This window comes from Python bivittatus, unplaced genomic scaffold (assembly GCF_059951505.1).
Source record: "Python bivittatus isolate LINGU-HERP-01145 unplaced genomic scaffold, Pbiv_v1 ctg000700_np1212, whole genome shotgun sequence".
Lineage (NCBI taxonomy): Eukaryota > Metazoa > Chordata > Lepidosauria > Squamata > Pythonidae > Python > Python bivittatus.
The window spans coordinates 101578229-101585003 of NW_028277098.1; positions in this window are offsets into that span (position 1 = coordinate 101578229).

Consider the following 6775-nt stretch of genomic DNA (forward strand, 5'->3'; position numbering starts at 1 on the left):
AGCTCAGAGAGCTCCAAGGACTCCGCAATTAGCCACAAGCTTGGCTTTTTACTGGGACTGGTGGCCCTGGGCCTCAGGCCCAGGGGGCCCCCCATCCAATGTATGATTTAACATTTGCAAATCTCAGATGGGTTGATGCTTTTCATTCCATGCAATTAAGCTAAGCGGGGCAAATAGAATCTGAAGAATTGCTGCAGTAATTTGGATTTCTCCATCCACGGTTTACCGGGCTGCTGATTTCAGAATCGCAGAGATAACAAGGCTTTTGTGACAGGGGAGTGCAGGTGTGTGTGTGCAAATGGAAATTCCCCTTCACGCTTCCCAGAATCTTCCAAAGATTTTGGGAAGGGAGGAAGAGGGCAGTGCGGAGTAAGAGGCAGCATTGAGGAGATGCAGGAAAAACTGGGCTGTGTAGAGATTGTTTGAAATGAAAGTGGGACCTAATTGCCTGTCTTAAATGGGTGAAAACCAGAGGACTGTCAGCGTGGGGTTGCACATCCTGCAACCGAACTTGGACCAGGATGGAGAATCACAGCCAGGCTGTGTCATCCAAACCTTGCTTTGGATGCTCGTGGCACATGACTCTCTGCCCAATAAAATGTGGGCGCCTATCCCCCCAAAGACTCAAGGACTCCAAGATCCTTTCTTTCTCTCTTCCTTCCCCTGCTTCTGCAGTGAACGTGTGAATGGGGCTCCTGACCCACTCGGGACAGGGGCGGTGCGATCCAGCGAGGCTGCCCCTTCTTGGCTTGGCATTTCCATGGCCGGTGAACTCCTACAACTTTGGCCTTTGGGTCCGAGGTAGAAAACAAGCATGGATGTCTCCAGATGTGGAAGAGGTGCCTTTGTTCCGAGGAGTTCGTGCGCGTCACCGGAAGATGACCGAGGCCATGTCGCTGCTGCTGTCGGCGAATGCTGGAAAATTCAGGGGTGCCCAACAGTCGGAAGCTTCGAAAGCAGGAAACATTATGATAAATTGCATAGAAAGAGCTGGCTATCTCTCTTGTTACTTCCAACTGCAGCCAGAGATAACCAGAAGAGCGGATGGTTCGCCAGGAAGACAGACGTTTATTGCAGAGGACCTGATCAGCCATTGCACAGCCTGAACCCCAATCTTGTCAGAGGGGGCGACGCTGCGGACACCCCAAACATGACTTTCCCTCACTCACCAAGAGTCATTTGTTCGTTCTGCTTCCCAAGGTATTTGCAAATTTAATGAAGTGGGAATAGGTCCCTCTCTAATTCGTAAGCTGCAGACCCAACTCCCCGATTTTGGACTTTGGGTAATAGTTCATTGAAGTAATGTTTGTTGGCTTGTGTTGATATTGGCTTGTGGACAGCCTTAAGTCCACCCTTAGCCCTGAAAATGTGCTGAGTGCATTTCTTTCAGACCTACTTCACAGACCTCGCAGAGTTGTTGCTGTGGCAACAAAATGGAGATTCCCCCGATAAATCACGTTTAAGCTCTTGGAAAGCTATAGGCCCAACGTACTGGTGAGGTAATGTCTTTAAGTGATTGCGTGTATTGCATACATCAAAACGTCATAAGCTGAGTCCGCTGCCTTTGGAGATCTTCCTTGACCCTCATCAGACCCTGATGGTGCTTGCCAGCAACTAGGACCCCCCTCTGGATGGCCTAGACCTGAAGGTGGTTTGTAGAGATGTTGGTTCCCATGATATCTGCACAATGTTTTCGCCCTGGTTAGGAATAAGTGAGAGTATCTTCCAGGGGAGCGGGTTGAATACGGTGGTGGAGAGAAAAAGAAGTACCAAGAGAAGAGAATATGTGCAGCTCAGGGTTGAACTGTGGAGTCCTTGAGGTTCTCTGAGCTTGGCTGTTTGCTTGCAGACGTTTCGTTACCCAGCTAGGTAACATCTTCAGTGCTTGAAGGGAGTGGGGTTTGCTCCCTGTTTATACACAGCAGCTTGCCCGGCCAGTGTTGGGGGGGAGTTGTTTTCTCCTTGGTAGTTCCTAGATTAGGCTGCTGTTTACTGCTTGACTGTTTGTCTGGTGCTAATCCCTGCTTATCTGGGTGTTGATTGCTGGCAAGGAGGTATTCTGGTCGTTTTGTTTCCTTTTTATTGTCTCTCTTGAATGGTGTGTAAATGTTGTTTATCTCTGTGCCTGTTGATGGCTGATTTGTCCATACCAAGCTTCCAGGAATTCCCTTGCGTGGTTCTGGATTTAGCTTGGTCTACGATGCTGACAGTTTCCCAGCTGGAGCTGCGGTTAAGTCTGTCCATGTGTTGTGAGATTAAGGAGTTTTCATCATGTCTTCTGACTGCTAGTTGGTGTTCATGGATGCGCTCTGCCAGTCTTCTAGCAGAGAAGTAGAGAAGTAATTCCTTGGAGGTTTCCGGTTTATGTATGGATCTGTTGGCATCTTAACTGAAGCTTCTCTTCCTTCTCCAGTGCCTCTGCAGTATGGCATAGTGCAGTGTTGTGCAAACTTGGCCACTTTAAGATGAGTGGACTTCAACTCCCAGAATTCCCCAGCCAGCATGGCTGGCTGGGGAATTCTGGGAGTTGAAGTCCACTCATCTTAAAGTGGCCAAGTTTGCACAACACTGGCATAGTGCTAGGAGAAAGTTCGTGCGGTGGTGGCAGGGGGCAGCCTTAACATGGGGAAAGGACGTGGTTCAATTCTCCCCATCGTGGCTAAAAGTTCTCCAGGAGAACGACCGGGGAGATCTGTCCCTTGAAAGATGCAGCGGTCTGGAGCAGAAAGTCATGGTTCAGTTGGACTCCAGATTTGTCTTTGTTAAGGCAGGTTCCTGTGCTCTGGCCGCACAGGCGTTCAAAAGAAAACACATCCTCCCCACAGTTTAGCATTGGCAGAAGTCAATCAGTGATCCCTGTTTTAAATCTCTGCCTGTCTTGGAGAGGAAAAGACAAAAATCCACCACGCAGATCTGTATCTCGTGCCAGTCGCAGCCAGTTCCCTTCTAACTAGAATGCATGCAAAGGAAACTCCGTTCCCCTCCACCCACCCGCCCCCTTATGAATTGGCAAACAATAAATAGGATAAATAGGATAAATTAGAACATTTAAATAGATAATTCCTAAGCTTATGGCAGCAGTGGCTCTTCTGGCTCGCTCAGATTTACAAAGAAAATTTGCCAGAGGAAAAAGGTGGACTATGATGTAGTGGTCAGGTAAAAACTCAACTTTCTCACCCACAAGAGGGGCTTAAATGCTGGTCCTGTGCCTGTACCTCAAGCTGATGTACTGAAGTTTAACCCAGCCAATTGTTTGTCACTGTGGTTGCAAGAAGGCTTCAACCTGCTTCCTAAAAAGAGGGGGCAGCTGCACGCTCAAAGTGCAGGAGTTAGGTTTGCCACAGAGTTGTGCAAAAGTGTTGCTCCCCAACTTGGTGCCCTGGATGTGTTGGACAACAGCTGCCATCAGCCCCAGCTGGAAAGGATGGGAACTGTGATAGCTGGACAGAATGAGCGTTAGAGTGTGGTGTATCCTGGGGACAGCAGGTTGGGGACAGCTGAGCAATGCCATGGACCCATCAACGTGTCCTTTTTCATGAATGTCTGGAAAGGGGTCCTTCAGGCTGAGGTTCTTGGGCTTCTCCTGGGGATCAACCAAGAGATATTGACTATAGAGACCGAGCTGTCCTGAAGATCCTTTCCCAAGCCATCTGCCAGGCAGATCCAGAGCTTCTTTGCTCATGTGGCACCTCAAGAACACTGGTTGAGTCTTGAGACTGTGCCTCAGTCCTTGGGTCTCTGCAGGCTTTCCATGAATGGTGCTCAGCGTTTCCTTAATTGGCTTGGTGCTCTTCAGCTGTGGTGGACTTCCGTAATTCACCTTCAGTGAAGTCCAACCCATCTGAAAATCCAAGCCACTTGCAGGAAGTGGCCATTAGCTACCCATGTGAGAAAGCACTTTGTACAACTGTGGGGAGGGAGGATTTTTGAACCCCTGGCTTTCCACCCAAAGCCATACACTCCTTATTTTAAGGATTGGACACCCACTGGCTGGGCTCCTCTGGCCTGCTTGCCCAGGGTTAAGTGACCCCTAGTTTATTCAGTTAATCCAATTTTCTGATTTGACCAGCACATCACCCCATAAATGAACCATGGGTGGTGAGTTTGCACAAACATGCTGGACTAAAATGAGCTAGTTTGGGGCTCACCAAAACAGGCTACTTTACACAGCCACTTGTTTGAGAAAATCCAGAACCAGAGACCGATCCTTTGCTTTTCCTATTCCATATTTTGTGCAGGGATCAAAGAATCACAAAATAATACACAATGACCTGTGCTCAGAATGAGTGAGGAGCTGCTGTCCGGCTCCTCTAAATTGTTTCTCTGATCTGCTAGGTCTGTTTAAAACCAGGCCTATTTCTAATGCCCATGTGGACTAGAAGTCCAAACCGGATAGGAGGTGGGTCCAGCTGGACACCCAGACAGCATTCAGGAGGGTAGCTGCTCCTAGCTGAATCCAAGGTTGATCTTACCTAGACTGAGAAGCTAAGCAAGTTTGGACCTGATTAGTATTGGATAAGAGACCACAAGGAAATCTCCGGGCTGTAGACTTGACAAGTCAAAACCAAACCACTCCCATACGGTCACCCAGAAAACCACAGGGACATGTCCATGACCCTGAGGAGTCAGGCTTGCTCTGAGTGAGACTTCATTTGGGTTGCTCTGCTGGCTTGTTCTTGTGGGGCTTTGAAAAACCTAAGCTGGATCAGGTCAGATTCATGTGGATGGGAGACCACCAGAAGAAAGCGGCGGCCAACCACTTCCACACGGCAGCCAAGGAAACTGCCTGGATGTGTCCTTGAGGACATCAGGAGTCAAGCTTGACCCAAAGGAGACTTTTTACTTGTCTTACTTTAGATCGAAGATAGTATTCTTGCTTCACTGTCAGGGTTTGAGTCCTCAAGGGCTGACAAGTCTTCCCTGTGTATGATAGCCCACCTTTTTCCTCTCTGGCATCCCCTAGATCAGTGTTTCTCAATCTTAGCAACTTTAAGATACGTGGACTTCAACTCCCAGAATTCCCTAGCCAGCAAAGCTGGCTGGGGAATCCTGGGTGTTGGAGTCCACACATCTTAAAGTTGCTAAGGTTGAGAAACATCACCCTAGATAGATAAGGACTAAAATGCCCAGAATGCCCATTTCACAGAGCTGTTGGCAGGGGTGTCTTGGGGAGGGCGGTCAAAAAAGTCAAGATGGCAGGTGCCATCAAAGCCCACCCCCTTTAAAAGACAAGTTGCCTGTGCAGTGCCCATAAAAAGGAGTGGGGCTCTGATTGTGCTTCCCATCTGGACTTTTTTGACCCCTTCCCCAGCACATCCCTGGCCATTGGCTTGGAGCTCTGGGACCTCTAAAGGACATCATGCCGTCTTAGGGCCTCCTAAGCATTATAACCATGGTTGTGTCCACCAGAAAAGCCACTATTTTTATACATACGCACACACACACACACACACACACACACACACACATTTTCTTCTCAGACCCTTCTTCCACAAGCCTTCCCAGTTCTTACAGGGGAGGTAATGCTGTGTTTCTCAACCGCAGCAACCTTAAGATGCGTGGACTTCAATTCCCAGAATTCCCCAGCCAGCATAGCTGGCTGGGGAATTCTGGGAGTTGAAGTCCACCCATCTTAAAGTTGCTGAGGTTGTGGAACACTGCGGTAGACCCCTCCTGGTTTTCAAAACCTGGTTGAGCTTGATTCCTGACCCACCCAGCCTGGCTTCATCAATTGAACAGCTACTCTCTGCAGGGTCTCCTTGTGCAATAGAACAACACCAGCTTTTGTTCTGTCCCCGAACAGTTTCCCGTGCTGACCGATGGTGTTCTTCCCAAGAAAAGGCAGAAGGAGGAGCAGCATTAAATAAATATGGGAATAAATTAAGGAATAAATATGCCCAAGGGGCCCCCCGTGTTCCAAAAGAGAGGTACATCCGTTCCTTCTTTCGCTCACTCCGAGTGTGTCAAAAGGAGTCAAAAGTTTCTCGCAGTGTGTGAAGACAAGCAGGGATCAGGTGAGGAGCCCCTTGGAGAGACCTTCCTGTGAGCAAAATGGGTGTTATTGCTTCAGTTGAGTTGAAGGAGGGAGAAAAGGAGGTCAGAAAGAGATCGGGCTTAGTGGTCTAGTTTTGATCTCTTTCCAAAACTCCTCCTAGCTGGATTCACACAACGCGCTAAACCCGAAGTCAGATTTAACCAACACAGTTGCTGCGTTCACACAGTACGCTGGGCCCAAACAAACCATCTTAGGGCTTCGCACACCTGCCTGAGATGGGAGATGTATTCCCAGTACAGGTTGGACCTGAAACCGCCAGCCCCATTGCAGCCTAGTCCGGGGTATCGTGCGAATCCAGCCAACGATGGCTTTCACGCAACATGCTGAGCCCGGTTTTTGAATCCATCCGTGGTCTGGGCTTGCACAACCCTTGAAACCGTAAACGAATCCACGGGCAGGGTGCGGATCGCCCTCTGGCCCCTGCCCGCGTGCGCACAGCAATTAAGCAAAGCTAAATACCAACCAAACGTAGCGTGCTGGGCAAACGATCTACCGAGTCTTGGCTCAGCTGGGTGAAGTGGGTTGTGTGAGCCCAGCCGCTGTGTTTTAGGAAGAGATTTCTCTGCGGTTGCAGTGCCCGGCTTCTGTCGGAGGACCTCCGCCCCACAACGCCACGCCCACGGTTCCTGCCCCGTTGTGGCGTGGAAACAAACCCCGGGACTCTGGAGGAGGCTGCGGGCGGGCGGGCGGGCGAGCGACCCTCCCTGCGCCTGCCTGGGG